This window comes from Rhipicephalus microplus, chromosome X (assembly GCF_043290135.1).
Source record: "Rhipicephalus microplus isolate Deutch F79 chromosome X, USDA_Rmic, whole genome shotgun sequence".
In the NCBI taxonomy this organism is placed as follows: Eukaryota; Metazoa; Arthropoda; class Arachnida; order Ixodida; family Ixodidae; genus Rhipicephalus; species Rhipicephalus microplus.
In genome coordinates, this window is record NC_134710.1 from 168448018 (window position 1) to 168460157 (window position 12140).

Consider the following 12140-nt stretch of genomic DNA (forward strand, 5'->3'; position numbering starts at 1 on the left):
AAGGTCGCGCTGTCAGTGTCTTACTCTGCGCACGAAACGTCTCGAGTTTGCGATTGCGCCCCTACGGAAGGCTAGTAGTTTCTGTTGCGTTGTGATTTCACACCACAAACGTGAATTAACGCGAAGGAGTTGATGCCAGCAGTGAAATTCCAGTGACTCGCCTCATAATTTTCGTAACAGACAAGTGAACTCGTGTTGCATGCACTGGCAGCTCTCGTCGGAGTTCACGCGTTTTGAGAAATTTATTATGGTGCACTGTGCTCTGAACAAGACCGGGGTTATTTCTTCATCACTAGTGAACTGATCACTCGAGATTTTATGTGGTACGAGGCTGCTCCTCTTCGCGCCTGCATAAGTGCTGCAAGCATGAATGCATGAACTAGTTTGTTCAGTGTATATATGGCATATCACATGGCATATCGACGCTGCGTGGTGAAATATACGATTCTTAATCTGTTGACGTAAAGAGAACTGATGGCGGCGCGCTTGCAAACAACAGAAGACACCTAGCCGCAATGCTATTGTTTCAGCGAGCAGAGCGACGAAAGCTACAAAAAAAAAGAACATTACACGTTTTCGTACGTATTTTAATTTCTTATAGCGCCTATACGCAGCGAACAAGCTATTCCTATGTGAGATACTCTGGTCCCAGGTGAATTTTTGATTAGGACCAAGTGAACACTTCTTAACAGTGATTACCTTGCCCTCGCAGATTGCTCAATAAAACCTCTGCGATGGGAGTACTTCACTGATATCAAAAGTCACATTGCAATTGTAATATCAACCATGGTTGCTAGAAAGTCTGCCTGAAAAATAACGCGTGCTAAGTCGTGTTGCCAACGTGCAGCATACTTTACAACAACAAAAAATGCTTATCGCGTATCGCAAGCATGCGTGGATGCACGCAGTAAACTAAAAAATGTTGACTAAGAGCTATCACTGTGTCAGGACTGCTTGAGATATGGAGCTGAACATAAAAATCATTCCCGCAGGCATGCAGTAACTTTCATTGCACGTTGTAAGCGGAGCCGTCCTTGACTTGTGAAACGCACTTCACCCCGATCAAGGTTTATGTGCCATCTACGCTTAACAGAGATTAGCGATTAACGATGTGTTCTCCGATGGGCAGGTCGTCGCAATAATGCGTTTTTGAAGGCTAGTTCATTCGCTAATGCGATGAGAAGCCGTTGCTCCAAACTACCACACTAGCGGTCATTTAGTGTATTTTTTTACTGCTATTACTTTACCTCTGCTTACTCTCTTCACAACATATACGCATGGAGAGGGGGGGGGGGAAGGTCTTATGACTTTGGTATACGCGTACACAATCTACTCAAACTACCGTCGCTAATCATGTCACAGAGGAAACCTGATGCCTGTGAAGTGAAGTGAAATGAACTTTATTTGGTCCTGGAGAACTGGTCAGGCGCCCCCTTAAGAGGTGTCCGCCGCAGTTGCTGGCCGCGTCCACGCCGGGAGTGGAAGACCGTGGCCCTCCGCCCATTCGCAGGCCTCCTGGACTGCCGAGTATTGCACTGAGAGTTCGGGGCATTTAAGAGCCCTCTCCCAGTCTTCTTCTGTGCTGAAATTTGCGCCATGTAACGCCGGGCACTGCCAGAGCATGTGAGCGAGTGTGCAGTTATGTGCCTCACAACTAGGGCATCCTGATGCCTGTGGTGTGCACCCCCTTTGCAGTTAGGCCGGTGTGACCCCCCCCCCCCTCGAAAAAATTTCTTGCTACGCTCCTGCCGGAGTCTATACGACACAATGACATTGTTGTTCGCTGCATGTAGTACAGTTTGCGCTAGCCGCGCTGTCACACCTGTCCCGTTTATTAGGGAGGCGATCGCCGGGCTAATTCCAAGAGCCGAAGTATCGGCCCCCCGAACCGCACCACGAAAGCGTGGACAATTTAGAAGTGGTCCTTATTGGTGCGCCAGCGGACGCCGGCTGTGGTCCAAAGAACAAGACAGAGCCGAGAGTTGATAAACAAACAAAATTATATTCTCATTAACGGCAGATCAAAAACAATACACACGTATGCACACTCCACAATAGTTACATACAATACGTCACCAAACAGACAATGTACTACGCAGTACAATCAACCACACTTGAAACAACGGACACAGACAACAATACGCACTACAATGCAGTCGCATGCACTGAACAACCAAGACACTTAAAGACTAAAGAGATATAAAACCTATTCAGTCCAAAGTCCTTGGAACAAAAGTCTGGATGATACTCTTCCGAGAATCACTCACTCAAAGTCCAGCGTTGTTGTCGTTCCGCAGCTCTCGAAGTTCTCTTCCAGGAAACCTCCCGTCTTCAATTGGCCACTCTTCAAACTTCAACTTCTTCGCCGGAACACGTCGGCTTCACACTCGCAGCGGTTGCCACGGGTCTTCGCTCGATAGCGGTAAACACACACACTCTTGCCTGTAGCTCGAGCCGTCCCTACGGACCACAAACTTCGCCGACTACACGGCGGACTCTCTACGCACTCTGGCGCTCACTTCCGTCTCCTCCTGTTCTGTCACTACGGGCAGAACCTTCGCCGACTCCACGGCGGAATCCCTACGCGCTCCGGCGCTAACTTTCCGTCTCCTCCTGATTTCTCGTCTCGGCTGCTCGGTTAAATACCTTGCGCGCGACTTTCCAGATGTTTCTTGTCATTTCGTCGGCGCGATACGCAGCGAAGGCTGGGGAGAGGCACGAGACGGTTCGACTGCCCTCTCCCGAGGATGATTCACTCGGTCTGACCCCGCCTCCTTCGTTCTCGAAAAATCGCGGTCTTGCTGGGCCGCCGATGTGGGGTGAGGAGGATCGTCTGCGAAGCCGTGCTTCTGCGGGGAGAGCGCGCGCCCGGGAGCCCTGGATGTTTGCTTTCTTTTTTTTTTCTTTTTACCTCGCGGCGTTTCTGCCGCCCGTTGTCGCAAGTATTTGGCGGCGCGCTCTTGTTTAGCGCTCGTTCTGTGACACGCGCCCATGACTCATGCAAACGAGGTACGTCTCTGCTCCTGTGTCGATGTGAAGGCGATTGCCGGTAATGCTGTCGACCGCGAAGAACAAGCGGCTTGAACGGGGGACCAACGTCGCATGCCGCCGATTGCGACTAACCGCGGTGCGTTTCCCGTTTGAGAAAGCGGCGGTGGTACAAGGATTATTGCGGCGGGTCTCTAATTCACAGCGAGACACTGAATGCAATCGTATGTGTCAACGACAGGGTTCAACGCCCCCGCAATTGGTCAGCTTCTCAACCACAACGGTGGGTGCTGACGATGATGATGAGAAGGAGGAGAAGGCCTCTAACATGACTCATAGTCATACCCACTCAGGGATATTGGCCAAGACGTGATAAGAAAAACGTACATAAAAACAGAAGTGACGTGGTCGACTTCTTCCTCCACAAGGGTTCCTAGCCTTAGTATGCTAGCCTTATAGTGGGCAGGCTGGTTCATAAATATTCTGGCAGTGCATGGGAAGTGTTCTAGAAGCAAGGCTAGGGCAATATATATATATATATATATATATATATATATATATATATATATATATATATATATATATATATATATATATATATATATATATATATATATATATATATATATTACATATATATATATATATATATATATATATATATATATATATATTGTCACGGGCTAAGTAGATGCCTGAGGATGACGCGACGACGAAGTGCTGTGGGGGAACGTGCTCGGACTGCAGCAGCGTTGTACGCATTTGCTCGCCGGTATATTCATTGCGTATACTTTATTCCCCGTAACATAATTGGTGGAAGGTGCGGGGTACAACTCGCTATACAGCCCCACGAGCTGGATCTTCACAGCGGACGGCGCATTGCAGCTACCACAATGACTGACCAGGCTACTCAATGTCAACAAGATCCGTCAGCCCCGCAACCGATCGTTGTGGTGCTACCTCGTAACCCAGGCCCATTCAACGGCACAAGTGGCATAGACGTCGATGACTGGCTGGTTCTATATTGCCACCTACTTCTAGTAGTGGGTCGTATGCCAAGGTGAAGGCACACACCACAGAGAAGAAAGAAGTGCGCGTGGACCCCCGCTCTGGCAAACAAGCCCAACCGACGCGTTTGGTTAGAGCCCTGTTGCTCGGACATCAATAAACCTTGTCGACACCCCCTGGAGCGACGTGACAATTGGTGGAAGTGCGGGGTAGCCCCTGACGGATGTTTCAGACCCCTCCTGGAAGCGGCACCACAAGCCCAGTGCGAGTCCACACTCCCGTTCATCGGACAAGCCGCAGGATCAGGGGATTGCCACCCGAAGCTGACCCTACAGTTCACACTAGTATGATGAGCACGTCCGTTCAAACTACTTTAACAGGAACGGGAAACCCCCCGGTAACTCGGTACACCCTCGAAAGTCCACAGGTTCCGACACCGTTTCATGGCACCGAGCTCGAAGACGTCGAGGACTGGCTGGTCGACTTCGAACGCGTGGCTGCTTTGAACGACTGGAACGACGCGGCCAAACTACGGCGTGTGTACTTCTGTTTGGAAGATGGAGCATGTACCTGGTACATGAATCACGAGGAACAGATGACATCGTGGCCCGAATTCCGCCGCCGGCTGTTGGACACTTACAGAAGTGCTGATCGCCACGAACGAGCGGAGCGAGCGATCCAGGCCCGCATCCAGATGCCCAACGAAACTGTCATGACCTATGTGGAAGATATGACGCGCCTGTTCCGACGGGCTGATCCAAGTATGACAGAGGAAAAGAAGTTGCGTCACCTGATGCGGGGAGTTAAGGAGCAGCTTTTCGCTGGCCTTGTACGGAGCCCCCCGAGCACGGTCGCCGAGTTTTTGTCTGAAGCCGTCACGATGGAAAAGATGCTTCAGCATCGATCCACCCTGTATGAGCGGCAAGTGAACACGTCTACTGCTCAAGTTCTCACGACTTTTGGGAGCAACACCGAGTGTCTGCGCGACCTTATCCGCTCTATAGTACGCGAGGAGCTGCAAAAGGCTGCCACACCACCACTACCTACGGTGAGTTCTATTGCAAGTATCGTCAAGGACGAGCTGCATCATGCCCTTCGTGACCCTGTGAGCCTGGATAACGCCACGCCCGCCCCGGCTGACAACCACCGTGCGACTTACGCGGAAGCCTTGAAGCGCCCAGTTTCCTCTTCCCCGCTGTTTGTTCAGGCACCTCCTACAGTTTCACTTCAGTCGGCGCAGCCTCTACGGTACTACGAGAACACATGCACGCCCCCACCCCTCGTTTACGCCAACCCTGTGCATCTTGTGGAACAACGAGCACACTACCTTGACGACAGACGTGCTTCGCCTCGGAAATCTGATGTTTGGCGCACTCCTGATCGCCGACCTTTGTGCTTCCACTGCGGTGAAGCGGACCATTTGTACCGCCAGTGTCCATACCGGCGCCTCGGGCTGCGTGGCTTTTTAGTATATTCAGCGCCTCCTCGGTATGGCCAGTGACCCCGGGACATTGAGGATTACCTGGCTCTACAGCGCATGCCACCGCCTTCTGGACGGCAGCCGCGCTCACCGTCACCGAGGCGCTTTTCATCTTCGCCACAGCACCATGCTGGCGCACAGTCCCCCAGTCCCCGCCGGGAAAACTAACGCAAGCGACCCTTGGCGGCGAGGTCGCTGGCAGTCGACGTGCTGAAGACCTCCGATCTACGCTAACAGTAAAGGGTGTGGATTCGAATGAGCGATATGTGCGGCTTTCTCTGGATATACTGGTGCTGATAGACGGCTATGCAGTAGGTGCTTTAGTTGATACCGGGGCTGACTATTCTATACTAAGCGGGTGTCACAGAACGAGCGCTAAAAAAGAGCGCGCCGCCAAATCCTTGCGACAACAGGCGGCAGAAACGCCGCGGGGTAAAAAGAAAAAAAAAGAAAGCAAACATCCAGGGCTCCCTGGCGCGCGCTCTCCCCGCAGAAGCACGGCTTCGCAGACGATCCTCCTCACCCCACATCGGCGGCCCAGCAAGACCGCGATTTTTCTCGAACGAACGGGGCGGAGTCAGACCGAGCTGAGTCATCCGACGCGGAGGGCAGACAAACCGTCTCGCCTCTCCCCAGCCTTCGCTGCGTATCGCGCCGACGAAATGACGAGAAAGATCTGGAAAGTCGCGCGCAAGGTATTTAACCGAGCAGCCGAGACGAGAAATCAGGAGGTGACGGAAGTTAACGCCAGAGCGCGTAGGAATTCCGCCGTGGAGTCGGCGAAGGTTCTGCCCGTAGTGACAGAACAGGAGGAGACGGAAGTGAGCGCCAGAGTGCGTAGAGAGTCCGCCGTGTAGTCGGCGAAGTTTGTGGTCCGTAGGGACGGCTCGAGCTACAGGCAAGAGTGTGTGTTTACCGCTATCGAGCGAAGACCCGTGGCAACCGCTGCGAGTGTGAAGCCGTCGTGTTCCGGCGAAGAAGTTGAAGTTGGAAGAGTGGCCAATTGAAGACGGGAGGTTTCCTGGGAGAGAACTTCGAGAGCTGCGGAACGACAACAACGCTGGACTTTGAGTGAGTGATTCTCGGAAGAGTATCATTCAGACTTTTGTTCCAAGGACTTTGGACTGAATAGGTTTTATATCTCTTTGGTCTTTAAGTGTCTTGGTTGTTCAATGCATGCGACTGCATTGTGGTGCGTATTGTTGTCTGTGTCCGTTGTTTCAAGTGTGGTTGATTGTACTGTGTAGTACATTGTCTGTTTGGTGACGTATTGTATGTAACTATTGTGGAGTGTGCATACGTGTGTATTATTTTTGATCTGCCGTTAATGAGAATATAATTTTGTTTGTTTATCAACTCTCGACTCTGTCTGGTTCTTTGGGCCACAGCCGGCGTCCGCTGGCGCACCAATAAGGACCACTTCTAAATTGTCCACGCTTTCGTGGTGCGGTTCGGGGGGCCGATACTTCGGCTCTTGGAATTAGCCCGGCGATCGCCTCCCTAATAAACGGGACAGGTGTGACAATTAATCTGGCGTCCGCGACAGGACCTTTTGGTGCACAGTGTGTCCAAAGTAGTGAGAAAGAGCCTCGAGTTGTTGATAGTGCTATCGGAACGATTTTGTGTGTTGTTCCGTGTTCTCGTTAACGAGTGCAGGGGAGTGCTCCGATAGACTGATTTAGGCAGATACTTTTTGCACGCGGCAAGGTTTTAGTTGCGAGTTGCGAGACACAATGGATCTCGAAAAGCTAGTTGCTCTTGGTGAAAAGATGGGTCTTTCTGGCGTCGAACTACGGAAGTGGGTCACCCAGAAGGAAAAAGAAGAAAAAGAGAGGGCCAAGGAAGAAAAGGCAGCTGAGTTGGAGAGAGAAAGGCTGGCCGCTGAAAGGGCGAGAGAAGAAAGAGAAGCAAAGGAGTGACAGCTGAAAGAAGAAAGAGAGGCAAAAGAGCGACAGCTGAAGGAAGAAAGAGAGCAGCAATTGAAGTTGGAGCTGGAGAGAGAGAAGTTGGCAGCCGAAAGGGCGAGAGAAGAAAGAGAAGCGAGGGAGCACCAGCTGAAAGAAGAAAGAGAAGCGGAGATGGCTGAAAGGGAACGGCAGCAGCAGCACGAAATTGAACTCGAGCGGCTCCGTTTGCAACAGCGAAACGAAACTCCCGTCCAAGCTAGAGTTGAAAGCAGCGAAGGGAAGATCACGGCTTCCGCTTGAACCCAAGCAAGCTGCTCGTAGCGTTTGATGAAAGGAACGACGACCTAGACGCGTACCTCCACAGATTTGAGACGATTGCGAGGAGCCAGAATTGGCCGGAACAGCAATGGGCAACTGCTTTGAGTACTTGCTTGAGTGGTGAAGTGCTCAGTGTGTACGGTAGGCTGACGCCGACCGATGCAGCCAACTATGCAAAGGTGAAAGCTGCTTTGTTGAAGCGATTTAGATTCACTGTGGAAGGATTCCGGGACAGATTTCGGACAGGAAAGCCAGCTGATGGTGAGACGGCTACGCAGTATGCCGCCCGACTGTGCCATTATTTCGACAGATGGATTGAACTTTCAGGGACAGCGCAGGAGTACGATGAGCTTAGAGAGCTGCTAATTAGAGAACAATTTCTTACTAGTTGCCACCCAAGCCTGTCACTGTACTTAAAAGAGAGGAAGGCTGACTCACTTGAAAACATGCTTGAATTGGCTGATCAATTCTTGGAAGCGCAAGGTGGCACTAATTTGGCCAGGGTCAAGAAGGAGTGTTCTGATGATTCGAAGAAATTGGCTCCCGAAGAAAAGAAGCGTGCACCAGAGAGCATTCCGCGATGTTTTCTGTGCAACCGAGTGGGTCATCGCGCGAAAAACTGTCGAACGATCTTTACGAGCCCTACGGCAGTCAAATGTTTCAAATGTGGTCAGACTGGGCACAAAGCAGACGCTTGTCGTAACGGAGTGAGTCAAACTCACCAGGTATCTTGTGTGCAAGCGGCACCGAAATCTGATAATAATGCTGTCACCGATGGATTCGTAGAATTGAAAAATGGGGAGAAAATTCCTATTGTGGGGGCTGTAATGTCAAAACAGCCAACCGGTGTTACGAAGGGAATGCCGACGCTTCCTGGAAAGATTGCAGGCAAGAAGATTACGGTTCTAAGAGACACCGGTAGCTCCACGGTTATCGTGAGGAGAAATTTGGTACGGGAAAGAGAGTTGACAGGCAGAACGAAACCGGTTTGCCTAATTGACCGTACGGTCCGGATGCTTCCCGAAGCAGAAATTGAGGTTGAAACCCCGTACTTCAGCGGGAAGGTTACTGCTTTATGCATGACGACCCCCCTGTACGACCTTGTCATCGGAAACATCGACGGGGCGCGAGGGCCAAGTGATCCAGAATGTTTGGGAGAAGACCCGAAGATAGAGCCCTCGCCAACACAGCGGCCGCGAGATACAAGGGAGGAGCATCCCGTGACGGATCTCACTAGAGCACAAGGTGAAGCTGCGGCGCAAGAGACAGCGAAGGAGAAGACGATCGTGTCGAATAAGTTCGCGGGCCGAGCAACCGGACTTACGTCGGCACGACCTCAACCGACCGACAGTGTAAAGGAGACGGAGTTGGCCAGCCGGGCAAAATGTAGAGGCATGATCAAGCGGGTAAATAAACAGACAGGACCCGTCGGATGTAATGACGCGTTAACGGTGTCGGAAGAGACAACGATGGCTGAGACGACGCCTCAGATATCGTCGTTGGAAAGGGCTCGCCGAAAAAGAACGTGGAAGCACAAGAAGAGATCGAGCGAGCACCGCAAAAAGGGGCGCAAGCGCTGTTCGAAGTACTCAAGATAGGTGCTGAGGTGGAATCAGAATGTGTTCGGCAGGGCTGAGTGACATATGTTGTGTTAATGTTCTTGTTATCCTGTGTCTCAAGTGTATGTCGAGTGAGTCAGTGTTCTGTGCGATGGTGTGATGTATAGTGTTGTATAATTGTTGGATAGACAGAACTTTGTACGTTTGTATTGTTTAGAATGTGTGATGAAGTGTTGTAGGCATGTACCTGTGGCTATATTTCATGTGTTGTGGAATTGAACTACAATGTACGATTGTATTGAGTGATATATTGTGAATGTGAAGTGTCATGAGCGACGGATTGTGTTACAGTCTGTGAGAATGTGTGGTGACTGTTCGCGCTCGTTTGTGTGGTTTTGAATATTATGAGATAATATTCTTAAAGTGGGGGGCAGTGTCACAGAACGAGCGCTAAAAAAGAGCGCGCCGCCAAATCCTTGCGACAACGGGCGGCAGGAACGCCGCGGGGTAAAAAGAAAAAAAAAGAAAGCAAACATCCAGGGCTCCCGGGCGCGCGCTCTCCCCGCAGAAGCACGGCTTCGCAGACGATCCTCCTCACCCCACATCGGCGGCCCAGCAAGACCGCGATTTTTCTCGAACGAACGGGGCGGAGTCAGACCGAGCTGAGTCATCCGACGCGGAGGGCAGACAAACCGTCTCGCCTCTCCCCAGCCTTCGCTGCGTATCGCGCCGACGAAATGACGAGAAAGATCTGGAAAGTCGCGCGCAAGGTATTTAACCGAGCAGCCGAGACGAGAAATCAGGAGGTGACGGAAGTTAACGCCAGAGCGCGTAGGAATTCCGCCGTGGAGTCGGCGAAGGTTCTGCCCGTAGTGACAGAACAGGAGGAGACGGAAGTGAGCGCCAGAGTGCGTAGAGAGTCCGCCGTGTAGTCGGCGAAGTTTGTGGTCCGGCGAAGTTTGTGGTCCGTAGGGACGGCTCGAGCTACAGGCAAGAGTGTATGTTTACCGCTATCGAGCGAAGACCCGTGGCAACCGCTGCGAGTGTGAAGCCGTCGTGTTCCGGCGAAGAAGTTGAAGTTGGAAGAGTGGCCAATTGAAGACGGGAGGTTTCCTGGGAGAGAACTTCGAGAGCTGCGGAACGACAACAACGCTGGACTTTGAGTGAGTGATTCTCGGAAGAGTATCATTCAGACTTTTGTTCCAAGGACTTTGGACTGAATAGGTTTTATATCTCTTTGGTCTTTAAGTGTCTTGGTTGTTCAATGCATGCGACTGCATTGTGGTGCGTATTGTTGTCTGTGTCCGTTGTTTCAAGTGTGGTTGATTGTACTGTGTAGTACATTGTCTGTTTGGTGACGTATTGTATGTAACTATTGTGGAGTGTGCATACGTGTGTATTATTTTTGATCTGCCGTTAATGAGAATATAATTTTGTTTGTTTATCAACTCTCGACTCTGTCTGGTTCTTTGGGCCACAGCCGGCGTCCGCTGGCGCACCAATAAGGACCACTTCTAAATTGTCCACGCTTTCGTGGTGCGGTTCGGGGGGCCGATACTTCGGCTCTTGGAATTAGCCCGGCGATCGCCTCCCTAATAAACGGGACAGGTGTGACAGCGGGAAAACGACCAGACTACTAAAGAAGGTCATCACGCCCTGGCATGGCTCTGTGATTCGAACGGCTGGTGGCCACACCGTCTCTCCGCTTGGAACCTGCACAAGCAGAGTTCGGGTCTGCGGTTATACTTTTGTAGCAAGTTTCCTTGTGCTCCGTGAATGTTCACGCGACGTTATTCTTGGTGTTGACTTCCTGCAGGAGTATGGAGCTGTCATTGACCTTCAAAAGAATCGCATCACCTTCTCAGCCGACCGAGCAATCGACAAGCAGGATGACCAACAACGTGCCGACATTCTTCGTGTTTCTGCTGAAAGTATAACGCTTCCTCCAAGAGCCAGTGTTATTGTCGACGTTACATGCTGTGGATTGCGAAATGGTGAAGCGATTGCAGAAAGTAATTTTGAACACCTGCTGACTCAAGGTGTTTGTGTGGCTAGGAGTATCATACAGCTACGTGATGGCCGATCTCAACTGCTCGTTACAAATTTCAGCAACGAACACTGACCCCTTTTCCATGGCACTTCGTTAGCGTTTGCAGATGAATTAGGTACCATTCCCATCTGCTTCTCGTCGGACGCAGTGAAGGCCGCCGATACGTCTCTAAACAATATTGATATTAATTCTAACCTCACACCAGAAAACCAGACAGCACTGCGAAAGCTCTTGCTTGAATTCAAGTCATGCTTCGCTGCTTCCTCTAAGGTGCGCCAGACTTCGATCACTAGGCACAGAATAATCACTTACGACGACGCCCGCCCAGTACACCAACAGCCTTACCGTGTGTCAGCGAAAGAACGAGAAGCCATTCGTACGCAAGTTCGAGAAATGCTTGACGACGGCATCATTGAGCCTTCCAACAGTGCGTGGTCCTGTCCGGTCGTCCTAGTCAAGAAGAAAGACGGAACGCTACGTTTTTGCGTCGATTACCGGAAGCTGAACAGCGTGACTAAAAAGGACGTGTACCCGCTGCCACGCATCGACGACTCGTTAGACAGATTACACCGTGCCCACTATTTTTCCTCTTTGGATTTAAAAAGCGGGTACTGACAGATCGAGGTTGACGAGCGAGATCGCGACAAAACGGCCTTTGTTACCCCTGATGGCCTGTATGAATTTCGAGTCCTTCCTTTTGGTTTGTGCTCAGCGCCCGCAACCTTCCAGCGAATGATGGGCACTGTGCTTACTGGTCTGAAGTGGCAAACTTGTCTCGTATACCTTGATGATGTTGTCGTTTTTTCTGAAACCTTCCAGCAACATCTTCA